Source organism: Balaenoptera ricei, chromosome 16 (genome assembly GCF_028023285.1).
Source record: "Balaenoptera ricei isolate mBalRic1 chromosome 16, mBalRic1.hap2, whole genome shotgun sequence".
In the NCBI taxonomy this organism is placed as follows: domain Eukaryota; kingdom Metazoa; phylum Chordata; class Mammalia; order Artiodactyla; family Balaenopteridae; genus Balaenoptera; species Balaenoptera ricei.
Window position 1 is genome coordinate 80,943,981 of NC_082654.1, and position 26,596 is coordinate 80,970,576.

The window sequence follows — 26,596 nt, forward strand, 5'->3', positions numbered from 1 at the left end:
ACTTCTACTACAGACACTAGTACTCCTAACACAACCAGGAACGCTCCTACTTCTACCACAGGAACTACTACTAATACCACGGGAACGAGTACAACAACTTCTACCACAGACAGTACTATTGCTACCACCACCACGAGCTCTCCTACTTCTGCCACAGACACTACTACTCTTACCACCATCACGAGTGCAACTACTACTACCACTGAAACTACTATTCCTACCACCACCATGACTGCACATATGTCTACGAAAGTCATTACTACTCCTACCAACCACACGATCACCAGTCCTTCTACCACAGAAACTACTACTCCTACCTCCACCACAAGAGCACCTACTTGTTCCACAGACCCTGTGACTCCTACCACCACCAAGAGCACTCCTACTTCTACCACAGAAACCACTACTCCAACAACCACAATGAACACTGCTACTTCTACTGCAGAAACTACTGCTCCTACCACCACCACGAGCGAACTACATCTACCACCAACACTACTATGCCTAACACCATCACGAGCGCTCCTACTTCTACCACAGACACTATTACTCCAAGAAACACCATGAGCTCTCCTCCCTCTACCATAGACACTACTCCTCCTACCAACACAACGAGCGCTCCTACTTCTATCAAAGAAACTACTACCCTACCACCACCATGAACGCTCCTACTTCTACCACAGAACATGCAACGCATACCACCACCACAAGTGTTACTACTTCTACCACAATACCTGCTTCTCCCACCACCACCGCGAGTGGATCTTCTTGTACCCCAAAACCTTCTACTCCTACCAACACAACGAGAGCACCTACTTCTACCACCGGCCCTGCTACCTCTACCTCCATCACGAGCGATTCTATTTCTACAACAGAAACTACTACTCCTACCAACAGGAAGAGAGCTCCTACTTCTTCTACAGAAACTACTATTCCTACTACCACCACGAGCGCAACTACTTCTACCACAGACCGTACTACTCCTACCACCACCCCGAGTGTAAGTACTTCTACCACAGACACTACTGCTCTTACCACCACCACGAGTGCAAATACTTCTACCACAGACACTAGTGTTCCTACCACCAACACTGGTGCCAGTACTTCTACCACAGAAACTACTACTCCTACACCCACCACGAGCGCAACTACTTCTACCACAGACATTTCTACTGCTATCACAACCATGAGCCTCCTACTTCTATCAGAGACCGTGCAATTACTACCAGGAGGACTAGCGCTCTTCCTTCTAACACAGACACTACTACGCCTACCTCCATCACTAGCCCTTCTACTTCTACCACCATACCTGCTACTTCTACCACCACCATGAGCACAACTACTTCTACCACAGACACTACGACTCCTGTCACCACCACAAATGCTCATACAAATACGAAACAGAATACTACTCCTACCACCCCCACGAGAACCACTGCTTCTAACACAGACACTACTACTCTTACCACTATCACGAGAGAACCTATTTGTACCACAGACCCTGCTATTCCTATCACCACCACGAGCACTGCGACTTCTACCACAGAAACTACTACTCGTAACACCACCATGGGCGCTCATACTTCTACCAAAGACACTACTACACCTTCAACCACCACGAGCGCTCATACTTCTACCAAAGACATTATTACTCCTAGAACCACTACAATCACCACTACTGCTATCTCAAACGCTACTAATCCTATCACAACCACGGGAGCACCTACTTCTACCACAGACCCTGATATTCCTACCAACACCCTGAGCTCTCCTACTTCTACCACAGAAACTACTACTACTACCACCAACACGAGCACTCCTACTTCTACCACGGAAACTACTAATTCTCCCTCCACCACGAGCACAGCTTCTACTACCACAGACAATACTACTCTTACAACCACCACCAGTGCTCCTACTTCTACCACAGAAACTACTACTACTACCACCAACACGAGCACTCCTACTTCTACCACGGAAACTACTAATTCTCCCTCCACCACGAGCACAGCTTCTACTACCACAGACAATACTACTCTTACAACCACCACCAGTGCTCCTACTTCTACCACAGACACTACTACTCCAAGCACCTCCACGAGCACTCCTACATCTACCACAGACACTACTACTCCTACCAACAAAATGAGAACTCCTTCTTCTACCAAAGAAACTACTACCCTACCACCACCATGAGCACTCCTACTTCTACCACAGAACATGCAACTCCAAGCACCACCACAGGCGATACTACTTCTAGCACAAAACCTGCTACTCCTACCACCACCACGAGTGCAACTACTTGTACCACAAAATATGCTACTCCTTCCAACACGACGAGAGCACCTACTTCTACCACAGGCCCTGCTACTCCTACCTCCATCACGAGCGATCATACTTCTACCCCAGAATCTACTGCTCCTACCACCAAGAGTGCTCCTACTTCCACCACAGAAACTGCTAGTTCTCCCACCCCCACGAGCACAACTACTTCTATCAGAGCACTACTACTCCTACCACCAGAACGAGAGCCACTACTTCTACCCTAGAAACTACTACTACCACAAACACCACGAGTGCTTCTTCTTCTACCACAAAACCTGTTATGCCTACCACCACCACGAGCGATCCTACTTCTACCACAGACACTACTACACCTACCACCACCACGAGCAATCCTACTTCTACCACAGAATCAACTACTCCTAACACCACCACAAGCGCTCCTGCTTCTACCACAGAAAGTACCACTCCTACCACCAGCACGAGCGCAACAACTTCTACTACAGACACTAATACACCTACAACCAAGATGAGTGCTCCTACTTCTACCACAGTCACCACTACTCCCACCAACACCACGAGCGCTCCTACTTCTACCACAGACAGTCCTACTCCTACCACCACCACGAGCGCTCCAACCTCTAAGGAAGTATCTAGTACTCTGAACACCACCACGAGCTCTCCTACTTCTACTAGAGAAACTACTACTACCAAGACCACGAACGCTCCTACTTCTTCCACAGACTGTGCAACTCCTACCACCACCAAGTGCGCTCCTACTTCTAACACAGAACATGCTGCTCCTACCACCACCACGAGCAAAACTACTTCTAACAGAGACCCTGCTACTCGTAACACCACCCTGAGAGCACCTACTTCTACCACAGGCACTGCAACTCCTACCACCACAATGAGCGCTCCTAATTCAACCACAGAAACTAAAACTCCCACCAGCACCACGAGTGCCCCTACTTCTACTACAGACACTAGTACTCCTACCACCAACAGGAACGCTCCTACTTCTACCACAGAAACTAATACCAATACCACAGGAAGGAGCACAACAACTTCTACCACAGACAGAACTATTCCTACCACCACCACGAGTTCCCGTACTTCTACCACAGACAATACTACTACCTCCACCACGAGCACAAGTACTTCTAGCACATAAACTACTACTCCTACCACCACCACGAGTGCAACTACTACTACCACTGACACTACTACTCCTACCACCACCACGAGTGCGCATATTTCTACGAAAGACTTTACTACTCCTACCTGCCCCACGATCACCAGTCCTTCAACCACAGAAACTACTACACCTACCACCAACAGAAGAACACCTCCTTGTACCACACACCCTGTTACTCCTACCACCACCAAGAGCACTCCTACTTCTACCACAGAAACTACTACTCCAACCACCACAACGAACACTCCTACTTCTACTGCAGAAAATACTGCTCCTATCACCACCACGAGCGAACTACATCTACCACAGACACTACTACTCCTAACACCATCACGAGCGCTCCTACTTCTACCACAGACACTATTACTCCAAGAAGCACCATGAGTGATCTCCTCCCTCTACCACAGACACTACTCCTCCTAACAACACAACAAGCGCTCCTACTTCTATCAAAGAAACTATTACCCTACCACCACCACGAGCGCTCGTACCTCTAACAAAGTATCTAGTACTCTGAACACCACCACGAGCTCTCCTACTTCTACTAGAGGAACTACTACTACCAAGACCACGAGCGCTCCTATTTCTTCCACAGACTGTGCAACTCCTACCACCACCAAGTGCGCTCCTACTTCTCACACAGAACATGCTGCTCCTACCACCACCACGAGCAAAACTACTTCTAACAGAGACCTGCTACTCGTAACACCACCCTGAGAGCACCTACTTCTACCACAGGCACGGCAACTCCTACCACCACAATGAGCGCTCCTAATTCAACCACAGAAACAAAAACTCCCACCACCACCACGAGCGCCCCTACTTCTACTACAGACACTAGTACTCCTAACACAACCAGGAACGCTCCTACTTCTACCACAGGAACTACTACTAATACCACGGGAACGAGTACAACAACTTCTACCACAGACAGTACTATTGCTACCACCACCACGAGCTCTCCTACTTCTGCCACAGACACTACTACTCTTACCACCATCACGAGTGCAACTACTACTACCACTGAAACTACTATTCCTACCACCACCATGACTGCACATATGTCTACGAAAGTCATTACTACTCCTACCAACCACACGATCACCAGTCCTTCTACCACAGAAACTACTACTCCTACCTCCACCACAAGAGCACCTACTAGTTCCACAGACCCTGTGACTCCTACCACCACCAAGAGCACTCCTACTTCTACCACAGAAACCACTACTCCAACCACCACAACGAACACTGCTACTTCTACTGCAGAAACTACTGCTCCTACCACCACCACGAATGAACTACATCTACCACCGACACTACTATGCCTAACACCATCACGAGCGCTCCTACTTCTACCACAGACACTATTACTCCAAGAAACACCATGAGCTCTCCCCACTCTACCATAGACACTACTCCTCCTACCAACACAACGAGCGCTCCTACTTCTATCAAAGAAACTACTACCCTACCACCAACATGAACGCTCCTACTTCTACCACAGAACATGCAACTCAGACCACCACCACAAGTGTTACTACTTCTACCACAATACCTGCTTCTCCTACCACCACCGCGAGTGGATCTTCTTGTACCCCAAAACCTTCTACTCCTACCAACACAACGAGAGCACCTACTTCTACCACAGGCCCTGCTACCTCTACCTCCATCACGAGAGATCCTATTTCTACAACAGAAACTACTACTCCTACCAACAGGAAGAGAGCTCCTACTTCTTCTACAGAAACTATTATTTCTACTACCACCACGAGCGCAACTACTTCTACCACAGACCGTACTACTCCTACCACCACCCCGAGTGTAAGTACTTCTACCACAAACACTACTGCTCTTACCACCACCACGAGTGCAAATACTTCTACCACAGACACTAGTGTTCCTACCACCAACACTGGTGCCAGTACTTCTACCACAGAAACTACTACTCCTACACCCACCACGAGCGCAACTACTTCTACCACAGACATTTCTACTGCTATCACAACCATGAGCCTCCTACTTCTATCAGAGACCGTGCAATTACTACCAGGAGGACTAGCGCTCTTCCTTCTAACACAGACACTACTACGCCTACCTCCATCACTAGCCCTCCTACTTCTACCACCATACCTGCTACTTCTACCACCACCATGAGCACAACTACTTCTACCACAGACACTACGACTCCTGTCACCACCACGAATGCTCATACAAATACGAAACAGAATACTACTCCTACCACCCCCACGAGAACCACTGCTTCTAACACAGACACTACTACTCTTACCACTATCACGAGAGAACCTATGTGTACCACAGACCCTGCTATTCCTATCACCACCACGAGCACTGCGACTTCTACCACAGAAACTACTACTCGTAACACCACCATGGGCGCTCATACTTCTACCAAAGACACTACTACACCTTCAACCACCACGAGCGCTCATACTTCTACCAAAGACATTATTACTCCTAGAACCACTACGACCACCACTACTGCTATCACAAACGCTACTAATCCTACCACAACCACGGGAGCACCTACTTCTACCACAGACCCTGATATTCCTACCAACACCCTGAGCGCTCCTACTTCTACCACAGAAACTACTACTACTACCACCAACACGAGCACTCCTGTTTCTACCACGGAAACTACTAATTCTCCCTCCACCACGAGCACAGCTTCTACTACCACAGACAATACTACTCTTACCACCACCACCAGTGCTCCTACTTCTACCACAGACACTACTACTCCAAGCACCTCCACGAGCACTCCTACATCTACCACAGACAGTACTACTCCTACCAACAAAATGAGCACTCCTACTTCTACCAAAGAAACTACTATCCTACCAGCACCATGAGCACTCCTACTTCTACCACAGAACATGCAACTCCAAGCACCACCACAGGCGATACTACTTCTAGCACAAAACCTGATACTCCTACCACCACCACGAGTGCAACTACTTGTACCACAAAATATGCTACTCCTTCCAACACGATGAGAGCACCTAATTCTACCACAGGCCCTGCTACTCCTACCTCCATCACGAGCGATCATACTTCTACCCCAGAATCTACTGCTCCTACCACCAAGAGTGCTCCTACTTCTACCAAAGAAACTACTAGTTCTCCCACCCCCACGAGCACAACTACTTCTACCAGAGCACTACTACTCCTACCACCAGAACGAGAGCCACTACTTCTACCCTAGAAACTACTACTACCACAAACACCACGAGTGCTTCTTCTTCTACCACAAAACCTGTTATGCCTACCACCACCACGAGCGATCCTACTTCTACCACAGACACTACTACACCTACCACCACCACGAGCAATCCTACTTCTACCACAGAATCAACTACTCCTAACACCACCACGAGCGCTCCTGCTTCTACCACAGAAAGTACTACTCCTACCACCAGCACGAGCGCAACAACTTCTACTACAGACACTAATACACCTACAACCAAGATGAGTGCTCCTACTTCTACCACAGTCACCACTACTCCCACCAACACCACGAGCGCTCCTACTTCTACCACAGACAGTCCTACTCCTACCACCACCACGAGCGCTCCTACCTCTAAGGAAGTATCTAGTACTCTGAACACCACCACGAGCTCTCCTACTTCTACTAGAGAAACTACTACTACCAAGACCACGAACGCTCCTACTTCTTCCACAGACTGTGCAACTCCTACCACCACCAAGTGTGCTCCTACTTCTCACACAGAACATGCTGCTCCTACCACCACCACGAGCAAAACTACTTCTAACAGAGACCCTGCTACTCGTACCACCACGAGAGCACCTACTTCTACCACAGGCACGGCAACTCCTACCACCACAATGAGCGCTCCTAATTCAACCACAGAAACTAAAACACCCACCAGCACCACGAGCGCCCCTACTTCTAGTACAGACTCTAGTACTCCTACCACCAACAGGAACGCTCCTACTTCTACCACAGAAACTACTACTAATACCACGGGAACGAGCACAACATCTTCTACCACAGACAGAACTATTCCTACCACCACCACGAGTTCCCGTACTTCTACCACAGACAATACTACTACCTCCACCAGGAGCACAAGTACTTCTAGCACACAAACTACTACTCCTACCACCACCACGAGTGCAACTACTACTACCACTGACACAACTACTCCTACCACCACCACGAGTTCGCATATTTCTACGAAAGACTTTGCTACTCCTACCTGCCTCACGATCACCAGTCCTTCAACCACAGAAATTACTACACCTACCACCAACAGAAGAACACCTCCTTGTACCACAGACCCTGTTACTCCTACCACCACCAAGAGCACTCCTACTTCTACCACAGAAACTACTACTCCAACCACCACAACGAACACTCCTACTTCTACTGCAGAAAATACTGCTCCTATCACCACCACGAGCGAACTACATCTACCACAGACACTACTACTCCTTACACCATCACGAGCTCTCCTACTTCTACTAGAGGAACTACTACTACCAAGACCACGAGCGCTCCTATTTCTTCCACAGACTGTGCAACTCCTACCACCACCAAGTGCGCTCCTACTTCTCACACAGAACATGCTGCTCCTACCACCACCATGAGCAAAACTACTTCTAATAGAGACCCTGCTACTCGTAACCCCACCCTGAGAGCACCTACTTCTACCACAGGCACTGCAACTCCTACCACCACAATGAGTGCTCCTAATTCAATCACAGAAACAAAAACTCCCACCAGCACCACGAGTGCCCCTACTTCTACTACAGACACTAGTACTCCTACCACAACCAGGAACGCTCCTAATTCTACCACAGGAAGTACTACTAATACCACGGGAACGAGCACAACAACTTCTACCACAGACAGTGCTATTCCTACCACCACCACGAGCTCTCCTACTTCTACCACAGACACTACTACTCCTACCACCACCACGAGTGCAACTACTACTACCACTGAAACTACTATTCCTACCACCACCATGAGTGCACATATGTCTACGAAAGTCATTACTACTACCAACCACACGATCACCAGTCCTTCTACCACAGAAACTACTACTCCTACCTCCACCACAAGAGCACCTACTTGTTCCACAGAACCTGTGACTCCTACCACCACCAAGAGCACTCCTACTTCTACCACAGAAACCACTACTCCAACAACCACAATGAACACTGCTACTTCTACTGCAGAAACTACTGCTCCTACCACCACCACGAGCGAACTACATCTACCACCAACACTACTATGCCTAACACCATCACGAGCGCTCCTACTTCTACCACAGACACTATTACTCCAAGAAACACCATGAGCTCTCCTCCCTCTACCATAGACACTACTCCTCCTACCAACACAACGAGCGCTCCTACTTCTATCAAAGAAACTACTACCCTACCACCACCATGAACGCTCCTACTTCTACCACAGAACATGCAACGCATACCACCACCACAAGTGTTACTACTTCTACCACAATACCTGCTTCTCCCACCACCACCGCGAGTGGATCTTCTTGTACCCCAAAACCTTCTACTCCTACCAACACAACGAGAGCACCTACTTCTACCACCGGCCCTGCTACCTCTACCTCCATCACGAGCGATTCTATTTCTACAACAGAAACTACTACTCCTACCAACAGGAAGAGAGCTCCTACTTCTTCTACAGAAACTACTATTCCTACTACCACCACGAGCGCAACTACTTCTACCACAGACCGTACTACTCCTACCACCACCCCGAGTGTAAGTACTTCTACCACAGACACTACTGCTCTTACCACCACCACGAGTGCAAATACTTCTACCACAGACACTAGTGTTCCTACCACCAACACTGGTGCCAGTACTTCTACCACAGAAACTACTACTCCTACACCCACCACGAGCGCAACTACTTCTACCACAGACATTTCTACTGCTATCACAACCATGAGCCTCCTACTTCTATCAGAGACCGTGCAATTACTACCAGGAGGACTAGCGCTCTTCCTTCTAACACAGACACTACTACGCCTACCTCCATCACTAACCCTTCTACTTCTACCACCATACCTGCTACTTCTACCACCACCATGAGCACAACTACTTCTACCACAGACACTACGACTCCTGTCACCACCACAAATGCTCATACAAATACGAAAGAGAATACTACTCCTACCACCCCCACGAGAACCACTGCTTCTAACACAGACACTACTACTCTTACCACTATCACGAGAGAACCTATTTGTACCACAGACCCTGCTATTCCTATCACCACCACGAGCACTGCGACTTCTACCACAGAAACTACTACTCGTAACACCACCATGGGCGCTCATACTTCTACCAAAGACACTACTACACCTTCAACCACCACGAGCGCTCATACTTCTACCAAAGACATTATTACTCCTAGAACCACTACGATCACCACTACTGCTATCTCAAACGCTACTAATCCTATCACAACCACGGGAGCACCTACTTCTACCACAGACCCTGATATTCCTACCAACACCCTGAGCTCTCCTACTTCTACCACAGAAACTACTACTACTACCACCAACACGAGCACTCCTACTTCTACCACGGAAACTACTAATTCTCCCTCCACCACGAGCACAGCTTCTACTACCACAGACAATACTACTCTTACAACCACCACCAGTGCTCCTACTTCTACCACAGAAACTACTACTACTACCACCAACACGAGCACTCCTACTTCTACCACGGAAACTACTAATTCTCCCTCCACCACGAGCACAGCTTCTACTACCACAGACAATACTACTCTTACAACCACCACCAGTGCTCCTACTTCTACCACAGACACTACTACTCCAAGCACCTCCACGAGCACTCCTACATCTACCACAGACACTACTACTCCTACCAACAAAATGAGAACTCCTTCTTCTACCAAAGAAACTACTACCCTACCACCACCATGAGCACTCCTACTTCTACCACAGAACATCCAACTCCAAGCACCACCACAGGCGATACTACTTCTAGCACAAAACCTGCTACTCCTACCACCACCACGAGTGCAACTACTTGTACCACAAAATATGCTACTCCTTCCAACACGACGAGAGCACCTACTTCTACCACAGGCCCTGCTACTCCTACCTCCATCACGAGCGATCATACTTCTACCCCAGAATCTACTGCTCCTACCACCAAGAGTGCTCCTACTTCCACCACAGAAACTGCTAGTTCTCCCACCCCCACGAGCACAACTACTTCTATCAGAGCACTACTACTCCTACCACCAGAACGAGAGCCACTACTTCTACCCTAGAAACTACTACTACCACAAACACCACGAGTGCTTCTTCTTCTACCACAAAACCTGTTATGCCTACCACCACCACGAGCGATCCTACTTCTACCACAGACACTACTACACCTACCACCACCACGAGCAATCCTACTTCTACCACAGAATCAACTACTCCTAACACCACCACAAGCGCTCCTGCTTCTACCACAGAAAGTACTACTCCTACCACCAGCACGAGCGCAACAACTTCTACTACAGACACTAATACACCTACAACCAAGATGAGTGCTCCTACTTCTACCACAGTCACCACTACTCCCACCAACACCACGAGCGCTCCTACTTCTACCACAGACAGTCCTACTCCTACCACCACCACGAGCGCTCCAACCTCTAAGGAAGTATCTAGTACTCTGAACACCACCACGAGCTCTCCTACTTCTACTAGAGAAACTACTACTACCAAGACCACGAACGCTCCTACTTCTTCCACAGACTGTGCAACTCCTACCACCACCAAGTGCGCTCCTACTTCTAACACAGAACATGCTGCTCCTACCACCACCACGAGCAAAACTACTTCTAACAGAGACCCTGCTACTCGTAACACCACCCTGAGAGCACCTACTTCTACCACAGGCACTGCAACTCCTACCACCACAATGAGCGCTCCTAATTCAACCACAGAAACTAAAACTCCCAACAGCACCACGAGTGCCCCTACTTCTACTACAGACACTAGTACTCCTACCACCAACAGGAACGCTCCTACTTCTACCACAGAAACTAATACCAATACCACAGGAAGGAGCACAACAACTTCTACCACAGACAGAACTATTCCTACCACCACCACGAGTTCCCGTACTTCTACCACAGACAATACTACTACCTCCACCACGAGCACAAGTACTTCTAGCACATAAACTACTACTCCTACCACCACCACGAGTGCAACTACTACTACCACTGACACTACTACTCCTACCACCACCACGAGTGCGCATATTTCTACGAAAGACTTTACTACTCCTACCTGCCCCACGATCACCAGTCCTTCAACCACCGAAACTACTACACCTACCACCAACAGAAGAACACCTCCTTGTACCACACACCCTGTTACTCCTACCACCACCAAGAGCACTCCTACTTCTACCACAGAAACTACTACTCCAACCACCACAACGAACACTCCTACTTCTACTGCAGAAAATACTGCTCCTATCACCACCACGAGCGAACTACATCTACCACAGACACTACTACTCCTAACACCATCACGAGCGCTCCTACTTCTACCACAGACACTATTACTCCAAGAAGCACCATGAGTGATCTCCTCCCTCTACCACAGACACTACTCCTCCTAACAACACAACAAGCGCTCCTACTTCTATCAAAGAAACTATTACCCTACCACCACCACGAGCGCTCGTACCTCTAACAAAGTATCTAGTACTCTGAACACCACCACGAGCTCTCCTACTTCTACTAGAGGAACTACTACTACCAAGACCACGAGCGCTCCTATTTCTTCCACAGACTGTGCAACTCCTACCACCACCAAGTGCGCTCCTACTTCTCACACAGAACATGCTGCTCCTACCACCACCACGAGCAAAACTACTTCTAACAGAGACCTGCTACTCGTAACACCACCCTGACAGCACCTACTTCTACCACAGGCACGGCAACTCCTACCACCACAATGAGCGCTCCTAATTCAACCACAGAAACAAAAACTCCCACCACCACCACGAGCGCCCCTACTTCTACTACAGACACTAGTACTCCTAACACAACCAGGAACGCTCCTACTTCTACCACAGGAACTACTACTAATACCACGGGAACGAGTACAACAACTTCTACCACAGACAGTACTATTGCTACCACCACCACGAGCTCTCCTACTTCTGCCACAGACACTACTACTCCTACCACCACCACGAGTGCAACTACTACTACCACTGAAACTACTATTCCTACCACCACCATGACTGCACATATGTCTACGAAAGTCATTACTACTACCAACCACATGATCACCAGTCCTTCTACCACAGAAACTACTACTCCTACCTCCACCACAAGAGCACCTACTTGTTCCACAGACCCTGTGACTCCTACCACCACCAAGAGCACTCCTACTTCTACCACAGAAACCACTACTCCAACAACCACAATGAACACTGCTACTTCTACTGCAGAAACTACTGCTCCTACCACCACCACGAGCGAACTACATCTACCACCAACACTACTATGCCTAACACCATCACGAGCGCTCCTACTTCTACCACAGACACTATTACTCCAAGAAACACCATGAGCTCTCCTCCCTCTACCATAGACACTACTCCTCCTACCAACACAACGAGCGCTCCTACTTCTATCAAAGAAACTACTACCCTACCACCACCATGAACGCTCCTACTTCTACCACAGAACATGCAACGCATACCACCACCACAAGTGTTACTACTTCTACCACAATACCTGCTTCTCCCACCACCACCGCGAGTGGATCTTCTTGTACCCCAAAACCTTCTACTCCTACCAACACAACGAGAGCACCTACTTCTACCACCGGCCCTGCTACCTCTACCTCCATCACGAGCGATTCTATTTCTACAACAGAAACTACTACTCCTACCAACAGGAAGAGAGCTCCTACTTCTTCTACAGAAACTACTATTCCTACTACCACCACGAGCGCAACTACTTCTACCACAGACCGTACTACTCCTACCACCACCCCGAGTGTAAGTACTTCTACCACAGACACTACTGCTCTTACCACCACCACGAGTGCAAATACTTCTACCACAGACACTAGTGTTCCTACCACCAACACTGGTGCCAGTACTTCTACCACAGAAACTACTACTCCTACACCCACCACGAGCGCAACTACTTCTACCACAGACATTTCTACTGCTATCACAACCATGAGCCTCCTACTTCTATCAGAGACCGTGCAATTACTACCAGGAGGACTAGCGCTCTTCCTTCTAACACAGACACTACTACGCCTACCTCCATCACTAGCCCTTCTACTTCTACCACCATACCTGCTACTTCTACCACCACCATGAGCACAACTACTTCTACCACAGACACTACGACTCCTGTCACCACCACAAATGCTCATACAAATACGAAACAGAATACTACTCCTACCACCCCCACGAGAACCACTGCTTCTAACACAGACACTACTACTCTTACCACTATCACGAGAGAACCTATTTGTACCACAGACCCTGCTATTCCTATCACCACCACGAGCACTGCGACTTCTACCACAGAAACTACTACTCGTAACACCACCATGGGCGCTCATACTTCTACCAAAGACACTACTACACCTTCAACCACCACGAGCGCTCATACTTCTACCAAAGACATTATTACTCCTAGAACCACTACAATCACCACTACTGCTATCTCAAACGCTACTAATCCTATCACAACCACGGGAGCACCTACTTCTACCACAGACCCTGATATTCCTACCAACACCCTGAGCTCTCCTACTTCTACCACAGAAACTACTACTACTACCACCAACACGAGCACTCCTACTTCTACCACGGAAACTACTAATTCTCCCTCCACCACGAGCACAGCTTCTACTACCACAGACAATACTACTCTTACAACCACCACCAGTGCTCCTACTTCTACCACAGAAACTACTACTACTACCACCAACACGAGCACTCCTACTTCTACCACGGAAACTACTAATTCTCCCTCCACCACGAGCACAGCTTCTACTACCACAGACAATACTACTCTTACAACCACCACCAGTGCTCCTACTTCTACCACAGACACTACTACTCCAAGCACCTCCACGAGCACTCCTACATCTACCACAGACACTACTACTCCTACCAACAAAATGAGAACTCCTTCTTCTACCAAAGAAACTACTACCCTACCACCACCATGAGCACTCCTACTTCTACCACAGAACATGCAACTCCAAGCACCACCACAGGCGATACTACTTCTAGCACAAAACCTGCTACTCCTACCACCACCACGAGTGCAACTACTTGTACCACAAAATATGCTACTCCTTCCAACACGACGAGAGCACCTACTTCTACCACAGGCCCTGCTACTCCTACCTCCATCACGAGCGATCATACTTCTACCCCAGAATCTACTGCTCCTACCACCAAGAGTGCTCCTACTTCCACCACAGAAACTGCTAGTTCTCCCACCCCCACGAGCACAACTACTTCTATCAGAGCACTACTACTCCTACCACCAGAACGAGAGCCACTACTTCTACCCTAGAAACTACTACTACCACAAACACCACGAGTGCTTCTTCTTCTACCACAAAACCTGTTATGCCTACCACCACCACGAGCGATCCTACTTCTACCACAGACACTACTACACCTACCACCACCACGAGCAATCCTACTTCTACCACAGAATCAACTACTCCTAACACCACCACAAGCGCTCCTGCTTCTACCACAGAAAGTACTACTCCTACCACCAGCACGAGCGCAACAACTTCTACTACAGACACTAATACACCTACAACCAAGATGAGTGCTCCTACTTCTACCACAGTCACCACTACTCCCACCAACACCACGAGCGCTCCTACTTCTACCACAGACAGTCCTACTCCTACCACCACCACGAGCGCTCCAACCTCTAAGGAAGTATCTAGTACTCTGAACACCACCACGAGCTCTCCTACTTCTACTAGAGAAACTACTACTACCAAGACCACGAACGCTCCTACTTCTTCCACAGACTGTGCAACTCCTACCACCACCAAGTGCGCTCCTACTTCTAACACAGAACATGCTGCTCCTACCACCACCACGAGCAAAACTACTTCTAACAGAGACCCTGCTACTCGTAACACCACCCTGAGAGCACCTACTTCTACCACAGGCACTGCAACTCCTACCACCACAATGAGCGCTCCTAATTCAACCACAGAAACTAAAACTCCCACCAGCACCACGAGTGCCCCTACTTCTACTACAGACACTAGTACTCCTACCACCAACAGGAACGCTCCTACTTCTACCACAGAAACTAATACCAATACCACAGGAAGGAGCACAACAACTTCTACCACAGACAGAACTATTCCTACCACCACCACGAGTTCCCGTACTTCTACCACAGACAATACTACTACCTCCACCACGAGCACAAGTACTTCTAGCACATAAACTACTACTCCTACCACCACCACGAGTGCAACTACTACTACCACTGACACTACTACTCCTACCACCACCACGAGTGCGCATATTTCTACGAAAGACTTTACTACTCCTACCTGCCCCACGATCACCAGTCCTTCAACCACAGAAACTACTACACCTACCACCAACAGAAGAACACCTCCTTGTACCACACACCCTGTTACTCCTACCACCACCAAGAGCACTCCTACTTCTACCACAGAAACTACTACTCCAACCACCACAACGAACACTCCTACTTCTACTGCAGAAAATACTGCTCCTATCACCACCACGAGCGAACTACATCTACCACAGACACTACTACTCCTAACACCATCACGAGCGCTCCTACTTCTACCACAGACACTATTACTCCAAGAAGCACCATGAGTGATCTCCTCCCTCTACCACAGACACTACTCCTCCTAACAACACAACAAGCGCTCCTACTTCTATCAAAGAAACTATTACCCTACCACCACCACGAGCGCTCGTACCTCTAACAAAGTATCTAGTACTCTGAACACCACCACGAGCTCTCCTACTTCTACTAGAGGAACTACTACTACCAAGACCACGAGCGCTCCTATTTCTTCCACAGACTGTGCAACTCCTACCACCACCAAGTGCGCTCCTACTTCTCACACAGAACATGCTGCTCCTACCACCACCACGAGCAAAACTACTTCTAACAGAGACCTGCTACTCGTAACACCACCCTGAGAGCACCTACTTCTACCACAGGCACGGCAACTCCTACCACCACAATGAGCGCTCCTAATTCAACCACAGAAACAAAAACTCCCACCACCACCACGAGCGCCCCTACTTCTACTACAGACACTAGTACTCCTACCACCAACAGGAACGCTCCTACTTCTACCACAGGAACTACTACTAATACCACGGGAACGAGTACAACAACTTCTACCACAGACAGTACTATTGCTACCACCACCACGAGCTCTCCTACTTCTGCCACAGACACTACTACTCTTACCACCATCACGAGTGCAACTACTACTACCACTGAAACTACTATTCCTACCACCACCATGACTGCACATATGTCTACGAAAGTCATTACTACTCCTACCAACCACACGATCACCAGTCCTTCTACCACAGAAACTACTACTCCTACCTCCACCACAAGAGCACCTACTAGTTCCACAGACCCTGTGACTCCTACCACCACCAAGAGCACTCCTACTTCTACCACAGAAACCACTACTCCAACAACCACAATGAACACTGCTACTTCTACTGCAGAAACTACTGCTCCTACCACCACCACGAACGAACTACATCTACCACCGACACTACTATGCCTAACACCATCACGAGCGCTCCTACTTCTACCACAGACACTATTACTCCAAGAAAAACCATGAGCTCTCCCCCCTCTACCATAGACACTACTCCTCCTACCAACACAACGAGCGCTCCTACTTCTATCAAAGAAACTACTACCCTACCACCAACATGAACGCTCCTACTTCTACCACAGAACATGCAACTCAGACCACCACCACAAGTGTTACTACTTCTACCACAATACCTGCTTCTCCTACCACCACCGCGAGTGGATCTTCTTGTACCCCAAAACCTTCTACTCCTACCAACACAACGAGAGCACCTACTTCTACCACAGGCCCTGCTACCTCTACCTCCATCACGAGAGATCCTATTTCTACAACAGAAACTACTACTCCTACCAACAGGAAGAGAGCTCCTACTTCTTCTACAGAAACTATTATTTCTACTACCACCACGAGTGCAAATACTTCTACCACAGACACTAGTGTTCCTACCACCAACACTGGTGCCAGTACTTCTACCACAGAAACTACTACTCCTACACCCACCACGAGCGCAACTACTTCTACCACAGACATTTCTACTGCTATCACAACCATGAGCCTCCTACTTCTATCAGAGACCGTGCAATTACTACCAGGAGGACTAGCGCTCTTCCTTCTAACACAGACACTACTACGCCTACCTCCATCACTAGCCCTCCTACTTCTACCACCATACCTGCTACTTCTACCACCACCATGAGCACAACTACTTCTACCACAGACACTACGACTCCTGTCACCACCACGAATGCTCATACAAATACGAAACAGAATACTACTCCTACCACCCCCACGAGAACCACTGCTTCTAACACAGACACTACTACTCTTACCACTATCACGAGAGAACCTATGTGTACCACAGACCCTGCTATTCCTATCACCACCACGAGCACTGCGACTTCTACCACAGAAACTACTACTCGTAACACTACCATGGGCGCTCATACTTCTACCAAAGACACTACTACACCTTCAACCACCACGAGCGCTCATACTTCTACCAAAGACATTATTACTCCTAGAACCACTACGATCACCACTACTGCTATCTCAAACGCTACTAATCCTATCACAACCACGGGAGCACCTACTTCTACCACAGACCCTGATATTCCTACCAACACCCTGAGCTCTCCTACTTCTACCACAGAAACTACTACTACTACCACCAACACGAGCACTCCTACTTCTACCACGGAAACTACTAATTCTCCCTCCACCACGAGCACAGCTTCTACTACCACAGACAATACTACTCTTACAACCACCACCAGTGCTCCTACTTCTACCACAGAAACTACTACTACTACCACCAACACGAGCACTCCTACTTCTACCACGGAAACTACTAATTCTCCCTCCACCACGAGCACAGCTTCTACTACCACAGACAATACTACTCTTACAACCACCACCAGTGCTCCTACTTCTACCACAGACACTACTACTCCAAGCACCTCCACGAGCACTCCTACATCTACCACAGACACTACTACTCCTACCAACAAAATGAGAACTCCTTCTTCTACCAAAGAAACTACTACCCTACCACCACCATGAGCACTCCTACTTCTACCACAGAACATCCAACTCCAAGCACCACCACAGGCGATACTACTTCTAGCACAAAACCTGCTACTCCTACCACCACCACGAGTGCAACTACTTGTACCACAAAATATGCTACTCCTTCCAACACGACGAGAGCACCTACTTCTACCACAGGCACGGCAACTCCTACCACCACAATGAGCGCTCCTAATTCAACCACAGAAACTAAAACACCCACCAGCACCACGAGCGCCCCTACTTCTAGTACAGACTCTAGTACTCCTACCACCAACAGGAACGCTCCTACTTCTACCACAGAAACTACTACTAATACCACGGGAACGAGCACAACATCTTCTACCACAGACAGAACTATTCCTACCACCACCACGAGTTCCCGTACTTCTACCACAGACAATACTACTACCTCCACCAGGAGCACAAGTACTTCTAGCACACAAACTACTACTCCTACCACCACCACGAGTGCAACTACTACTACCACTGACACAACTACTCCTACCACCACCACGAGTTCGCATATTTCTACGAAAGACTTTGCTACTCCTACCTGCCTCACGATCACCAGTCCTTCAACCACAGAAATTACTACACCTACCACCAACAGAAGAACACCTCCTTGTACCACAGACCCTTTTACTCCTACCACCACCAAGAGCACTCCTACTTCTACCACAGAAACTACTACTCCAACCACCACAACGAACACTCCTACTTCTACTGCAGAAAATACTGCTCCTATCACCACCACGAGCGAACTACATCTACCACAGACACTACTACTCCTTACACCATCACGAGCTCTCCTACTTCTACTAGAGGAACTACTACTACCAAGACCACGAGCGCTCCTATTTCTTCCACAGACTGTGCAACTCCTACCACCACCAAGGGCGCTCCTACTTCTCACACAGAACATGCTGCTCCTACCACCACCATGAGCAAAACTACTTCTAATAGAGACCCTGCTACTCGTAACACCACCCTGAGAGCACCTACTTCTACCACAGGCACTGCAACTCCTACCACCACAATGAGTGCTCCTAATTCAATCACAGAAACAAAAACTCCCACCAGCACCACGAGTGCCCCTACTTCTACTACAGACACTAGTACTCCTACCACAACCAGGAACGCTCCTACTTCTACCACAGGAAGTACTACTAATACCACGGGAACGAGCACAACAACTTCTACCACAGACAGTGCTATTCCTACCACCACCACGAGCTCTCCTACTTCTACCACAGACACTACTACTCCTACCACCACCACGAGTGCAACTACTACTACCACTGAAACTACTATTCCTACCACCACCATGAGTGCACATATGTCTACGAAAGTCATTACTACTACCAACCACACGATCACCAGTCCTTCTACCACAGAAACTACTACTCCTACCTCCACCACAAGAGCACCTACTTGTTCCACAGACCCTGTGACTCCTACCACCACCAAGAGCACTCCTACTTCTACCACAGAAACCACTACTCCAACAACCACAATGAACACTGCTACTTCTACTGCAGAAACTACTGCTCCTACCACCACCACGAGCGAACTACATCTACCACCAACACTACTATGCCTAACACCATCACGAGCGCTCCTACTTCTACCACAGACACTATTACTCCAAGAAACACCATGAGCTCTCCTCCCTCTACCATAGACACTACTCCTCCTACCAACACAACGAGCGCTCCTACTTCTATCAAAGAAACTACTACCCTACCACCACCATGAACGCTCCTACTTCTACCACAGAACATGCAACGCATACCACCACCACAAGTGTTACTACTTCTACCACAATACCTGCTTCTCCCACCACCACCGCGAGTGGATCTTCTTGTACCCCAAAACCTTCTACTCCTACCAACACAACGAGAGCACCTACTTCTACCACCGGCCCTGCTACCTCTACCTCCATCACGAGCGATTCTATTTCTACAACAGAAACTACTACTCCTACCAACAGGAAGAGAGCTCCTACTTCTTCTACAGAAACTACTATTCCTATCCTACTACCACCACGAGCGCAACTACTTCTACCACAGACCGTACTACTCCTACCACCACCCCGAGTGTAAGTACTTCTACCACAGACACTACTGCTCTTACCACCACCACGAGTGCAAATACTTCTACCACAGACACTAGTGTTCCTACCACCAACACTGGTGCCAGTACTTCTACCACAGAAACTACTACTCCTACACCCACCACGAGCGCAACTACTTCTACCACAGACATTTCTACTGCTATCACAACCATGAGCCTCCTACTTCTATCAGAGACCGTGCAATTACTACCAGGAGGACTAGCGCTCTTCCTTCTAACACAGACACTACTACGCCTACCTCCATCACTAGCCCTTCTACTTCTACCACCATACCTGCTACTTCTACCACCACCATGAGCACAACTACTTCTACCACAGACACTACGACTCCTGTCACCACCACAAATGCTCATACAAATACGAAAGAGAATACTACTCCTACCACCCCCACGAGAACCACTGCTTCTAACACAGACACTACTACTCTTACCACTATCACGAGAGAACCTATTTGTACCACAGACCCTGCTATTCCTATCACCACCACGAGCACTGCGACTTCTACCACAGAAACTACTACTCGTAACACCACCATGGGCGCTCATACTTCTACCAAAGACACTACTACACCTTCAACCACCACGAGCGCTCATACTTCTACCAAAGACATTATTACTCCTAGAACCACTACGATCACCACTACTGCTATCTCAAACGCTACTAATCCTATCACAACCACGGGAGCACCTACTTCTACCACAGACCCTGATATTCCTACCAACACCCTGAGCTCTCCTACTTCTACCACAGAAACTACTACTACTACCACCAACACGAGCACTCCTACTTCTACCACGGAAACTACTAATTCTCCCTCCACCACGAGCACAGCTTCTACTACCACAGACAATACTACTCTTACAACCACCACCAGTGCTCCTACTTCTACCACAGAAACTACTACTACTACCACCAACACGAGCACTCCTACTTCTACCACGGAAACTACTAATTCTCCCTCCACCACGAGCACAGCTTCTACTACCACAGACAATACTACTCTTACAACCACCACCAGTGCTCCTACTTCTACCACAGACACTACTACTCCAAGCACCTCCACGAGCACTCCTACATCTACCACAGACACTACTACTCCTACCAACAAAATGAGAACTCCTTCTTCTACCAAAGAAACTACTACCCTACCACCGCCATGAGCACTCCTACTTCTACCACAGAACATGCAACTCCAAGCACCACCACAGGCGATACTACTTCTAGCACAAAACCTGCTACTCCTACCACCACCACGAGTGCAACTACTTGTACCACAAAATATGCTACTCCTTCCAACACGACGAGAGCACCTACTTCTACCACAGGCCCTGCTACTCCTACCTCCATCACGAGCGATCATACTTCTACCCCAGAATCTACTGCTCCTACCACCAAGAGTGCTCCTACTTCCACCACAGAAACTGCTAGTTCTCCCACCCCCACGAGCACAACTACTTCTATCAGAGCACTACTACTCCTACCACCAGAACGAGAGCCACTACTTCTACCCTAGAAACTACTACTACCACAAACACCACGAGTGCTTCTTCTTCTACCACAAAACCTGTTATGCCTACCACCACCACGAGCGATCCTACTTCTACCACAGACACTACTACACCTACCACCACCACGAGCAATCCTACTTCTACCACAGAATCAACTACTCCTAACACCACCACAAGCGCTCCTGCTTCTACCACAGAAAGTACTACTCCTACCACCAGCACGAGCGCAACAACTTCTACTACAGACACTAATACACCTACAACCAAGATGAGTGCTCCTACTTCTACCACAGTCACCACTACTCCCACCAACACCACGAGCGCTCCTACTTCTACCACAGACAGTCCTACTCCTACCACCACCACGAGCGCTCCAACCTCTAAGGAAGTATCTAGTACTCTGAACACCACCACGAGCTCTCCTACTTCTACTAGAGAAACTACTACTACCAAGACCACGAACGCTCCTACTTCTTCCACAGACTGTGCAACTCCTACCACCACCAAGTGCGCTCCTACTTCTAACACAGAACATGCTGCTCCTACCACCACCACGAGCAAAACTACTTCTAACAGAGACCCTGCTACTCGTAACACCACCCTGAGAGCACCTACTTCTACCACAGGCACTGCAACTCCTACCACCACAATGAGCGCTCCTAATTCAACCACAGAAACTAAAACTCCCACCAGCACCACGAGTGCCCCTACTTCTACTACAGACACTAGTACTCCTACCACCAACAGGAACGCTCCTACTTCTACCACAGAAACTAATACCAATACCACAGGAAGGAGCACAACAACTTCTACCACAGACAGAACTATTCCTACCACCACCACGAGTTCCCGTACTTCTACCACAGACAATACTACTACCTCCACCACGAGCACAAGTACTTCTAGCACATAAACTACTACTCCTACCACCACCACGAGTGCAACTACTACTACCACTGACACTACTACTCCTACCACCACCACGAGTGCGCATATTTCTACGAAAGACTTTACTACTCCTACCTGCCCCACGATCACCAGTCCTTCAACCACCGAAACTACTACACCTACCACCAACAGAAGAACACCTCCTTGTACCACACACCCTGTTACTCCTACCACCACCAAGAGCACTCCTACTTCTACCACAGAAACTACTACTCCAACCACCACAACGAACACTCCTACTTCTACTGCAGAAAATACTGCTCCTATCACCACCACGAGCGAACTACATCTACCACAGACACTACTACTCCTAACACCATCACGAGCGCTCCTACTTCTACCACAGACACTATTACTCCAAGAAGCACCATGAGTGATCTCCTCCCTCTACCACAGACACTACTCCTCCTAACAACACAACAAGCGCTCCTACTTCTATCAAAGAAACTATTACCCTACCACCACCACGAGCGCTCGTACCTCTAACAAAGTATCTAGTACTCTGAACACCACCACGAGCTCTCCTACTTCTACTAGAGGAACTACTACTACCAAGACCACGAGCGCTCCTATTTCTTCCACAGACTGTGCAACTCCTACCACCACCAAGTGCGCTCCTACTTCTCACACAGAACATGCTGCTCCTACCACCACCACGAGCAAAACTACTTCTAACAGAGACCTGCTACTCGTAACACCACCCTGAGAGCACCTACTTCTACCACAGGCACGGCAACTCCTACCACCACAATGAGCGCTCCTAATTCAACCACAGAAACAAAAACTCCCACCACCACCACGAGCGCCCCTACTTCTACTACAGACACTAGTACTCCTAACACAACCAGGAACGCTCCTACTTCTACCACAGGAACTACTACTAATACCACGGGAACGAGTACAACAACTTCTACCACAGACAGTACTATTGCTACCACCACCACGAGCTCTCCTACTTCTGCCACAGACACTACTACTCTTACCACCATCACGAGTGCAACTACTACTACCACTGAAACTACTATTCCTACCACCACCATGACTGCACATATGTCTACGAAAGTCATTACTACTCCTACCAACCACACGATCACCAGTCCTTCTACCACAGAAACTACTACTCCTACCTCCACCACAAGAGCACCTACTTGTTCCACAGACCCTGTGACTCCTACCACCACCAAGAGCACTCCTACTTCTACCACAGAAACCACTACTCCAACAACCACAATGAACACTGCTACTTCTACTGCAGAAACTACTGCTCCTACCACCACCACGAGCGAACTACATCTACCACCAACACTACTATGCCTAACACCATCACGAGCGCTCCTACTTCTACCACAGACACTATTACTCCAAGAAACACCATGAGCTCTCCTCCCTCTACCATAGACACTACTCCTCCTACCAACACAACGAGCGCTCCTACTTCTATCAAAGAAACTACTACCCTACCACCACCATGAACGCTCCTACTTCTACCACAGAACATGCAACGCATACCACCACCACAAGTGTTACTACTTCTACCACAATACCTGCTTCTCCCACCACCACCGCGAGTGGATCTTCTTGTACCCCAAAACCTTCTACTCCTACCAACACAACGAGAGCACCTACTTCTACCACCGGCCCTGCTACCTCTACCTCCATCACGAGCGATTCTATTTCTACAACAGAAACTACTACTCCTACCAACAGGAAGAGAGCTCCTACTTCTTCTACAGAAACTACTATTCCTACTACCACCACGAGCGCAACTACTTCTACCACAGACCGTACTACTCCTACCACCACCCCGAGTGTAAGTACTTCTACCACAGACACTACTGCTCTTACCACCACCACGAGTGCAAATACTTCTACCACAGACACTAGTGTTCCTACCACCAACACTGGTGCCAGTACTTCTACCACAGAAACTACTACTCCTACACCCACCACGAGCGCAACTACTTCTACCACAGACATTTCTACTGCTATCACAACCATGAGCCTCCTACTTCTATCAGAGACCGTGCAATTACTACCAGGAGGACTAGCGCTCTTCCTTCTAACACAGACACTACTACGCCTACCTCCATCACTAGCCCTTCTACTTCTACCACCATACCTGCTACTTCTACCACCACCATGAGCACAACTACTTCTACCACAGACACTACGACTCCTGTCACCACCACAAATGCTCATACAAATACGAAACAGAATACTACTCCTACCACCCCCACGAGAACCACTGCTTCTAACACAGACACTACTACTCTTACCACTATCACGAGAGAACCTATTTGTACCACAGACCCTGCTATTCCTATCACCACCACGAGCACTGCGACTTCTACCACAGAAACTACTACTCGTAACACCACCATGGGCGCTCATACTTCTACCAAAGACACTACTACACCTTCAACCACCACGAGCGCTCATACTTCTACCAAAGACATTATTACTCCTAGAACCACTACAATCACCACTACTGCTATCTCAAACGCTACTAATCCTATCACAACCACGGGAGCACCTACTTCTACCACAGACCCTGATATTCCTACCAACACCCTGAGCTCTCCTACTTCTACCACAGAAACTACTACTACTACCACCAACACGAGCACTCCTACTTCTACCACGGAAACTACTAATTCTCCCTCCACCACGAGCACAGCTTCTACTACCACAGACAATACTACTCTTACAACCACCACCAGTGCTCCTACTTCTACCACAGAAACTACTACTACTACCACCAACACGAGCACTCCTACTTCTACCACGGAAACTACTAATTCTCCCTCCACCACGAGCACAGCTTCTACTACCACAGACAATACTACTCTTACAACCACCACCAGTGCTCCTACTTCTACCACAGACACTACTACTCCAAGCACCTCCACGAGCACTCCTACATCTACCACAGACACTACTACTCCTACCAACAAAATGAGAACTCCTTCTTCTACCAAAGAAACTACTACCCTACCACCACCATGAGCACTCCTACTTCTACCACAGAACATGC